General features: G+C 36.5%; 1 protein-coding gene across 1 annotated transcript in view; it reads right to left on the bottom strand.

Annotated features, from left to right (window-relative positions):
• ATP7A (ATPase, Cu++ transporting, alpha polypeptide) overlaps positions 1 to 2,251 on the bottom strand; it is a 133,467-nt gene that overhangs the window by 85,506 nt on the left and 45,710 nt on the right. The window lies entirely within an intron of this gene.

Below are 2,251 nucleotides of genomic sequence, written 5' to 3'. Positions count from 1 at the left end.
AATTAAAACATTGCATAAATTATCTCTAGGGCCTTCCCTGGTGGTGCAGTGGGTTAAAGCATAGCACTAAGAAGCTAAAGCCACTTCAGCATAATTTCGATCCCTGCCCCGGAGGTGACCCATATGGCAAAGCAGATCTCTCCTGACCAGCCCATTGCTCCCCTCAGCAGTGTATTTTGTCCATCTGTCTGTAATGCTCCCCGCTCTGTTTGGTGAATCCTCTCACTGCCCCTACACCGGTGGTCTGTACCGCAGTTCTGCATGCATAAATAAATAAATCTTTAAAAAATTATCTCTAGAAGGATTCACAAAAAACTGGTAATACAAGAAGAGTTGTTGGGGGCTAGGAGAGCAGACACTTACACTTTGAATTACGAGAGTATAAAACCAATTAAAATAAATAAAATTTATTAAATGATGTCAACAAAAACATTTCTTTACAATTAATTTATTCCAAATGGCTAAAAATAATTGGATGTCATCTTAGTTTTGCTAAGGTGAAACAAACAAAAACTATGGCTGAAACACATGTTCTGCTCCTAACAAAGGAAAATAATTAGTAGGCTCTTTTGTGATCATCATCTGATTTTTGTCAAGCAGAAACAAGGTTGTGTGGAACAATTGTACCACCAATATAAAACATCTTAAATGACAGCAGAAGTTCTTTGGGGATAACTTATTTTCAAGTGCTACTTGGTTTATATATAGTCTTTTCTTTGAGACAAAATTCACATACTATAAAATTCACTTTTTTAAGGTATACAATTCAGTGGGGTTTTTTTGGTATATTTGCAAGGATGTCCAGCCATATTTCAATTTCCCAACACCATTTATCAAATAGGCTTGCCTGGTTCCATTGTATGTTGTTTCATTGTTGTAGATTAGCTTTCCATGTGTGTGTGGGTTCACTTCTGGGTTCTCAATTCCATCTCATTCATCTGTGTGTCTTTTTTTGTTGCAGCACCATCATGATTTAATTATTATGGCTTTAGAGTACAAACTCTGGAAGTTTAATATCACCATCTTTCCTCATTTTTTTCAAGACTGTTTTGGTTATTTGGGGTCCATATGAATTTCAGTAACATTTGCACATTTCATTGAAGAATATCATTGAAATTTTTATAGAGTACTTTGAATCTACTCATTGCTTTCGGTTGAATGGCCATTTTGACAATGTTGATTCTTCCAATCCATGAGCAGTGGAAATCTTTCCATTTCTTGGTGTATTCTTTTAACAATGTCTTATAGCTTTCTCATGGTAGGTCTTTCACCACCCTTGCTGTGTTACTCCTAAGTCTCATACTTTTTCTTTTTGGTATGATTATAAATGGGCTAGTTTTCTTAAATTCTTGCTCTTCTAGCTCAGTGCATATTGGAAGACAACTTATTTTGTGTACTGATTTTATAAACCTACCATTTTACTGAACTGGTTTATTGTCTTCATAGTTTTTCTGTGAATGTTTTAGTGTCTTCTATGTATCTTACATCATATCATCTGCTAATTATGAGAGCTTTACTTCTTTCCAATTTGGATCCCTTATATAGCTTTCTCTTGATTAGCTGGGACTAGGGATTCCAATACTATGTTGAATAGTAGTGGTGAAAAGTGAACATCTTTGTCCTGTTTTCATGTAAAGACTTTCAGTTTTTCACCACTGAAGATAATAGTAGTGGTGGGTTTATCATATATGGCTTTTATTATCTTGAGATATGTCCAGTTTTCAAGGGTTTTCTTTTTTTTTTTAAAGATTTATTTATTTATGCATACAGAATGGGGGCATAGGCCAGGGGCACAGGGGTGGTGAGAGGATCCACCAGAGACAAAGTAGGCTGTAGAACAGGCAGATTGAAGTACACTGCTGAGGCGAGCAGTGGGCCTGCTGTACCATGTGGATCACCTTTGGGGCAGGGGATTGAACTAGCACTGAAGCAGCTGGCTTACTTGCAGTGCTGTGCTTTAACCTGCTGTGCCACCAGGGAGGGCCAGGTTTTCATAACAAATGGATGCTGAATTTTATCAAAAGCTTTCTCAGCCATCTATTGATGTGATCACGTGGTTTTTATCTTTCTTTTTGTTGATGTGGTGAATTACAATGATTGATTTTCAGATGTTGAACCATCACTGTGTCCCTGGCATAACTCCACACTTGGTCATGACATATAATTCTTTTTTTTTTTTTTTTAGAGATTTATTTATTTGTACATACAGAACCGGGGTACAAATGGGAATTTTACATGTGTGAAAAAAAGA

This window comes from Condylura cristata, unplaced genomic scaffold (assembly GCF_000260355.1).
Source record: "Condylura cristata isolate star-nosed mole 26May11 unplaced genomic scaffold, ConCri1.0 scaffold00019, whole genome shotgun sequence".
NCBI classification, from domain to species: domain Eukaryota; kingdom Metazoa; phylum Chordata; class Mammalia; order Eulipotyphla; family Talpidae; genus Condylura; species Condylura cristata.
This window is presented reverse-complemented; position numbering and strand designations above follow the sequence as displayed.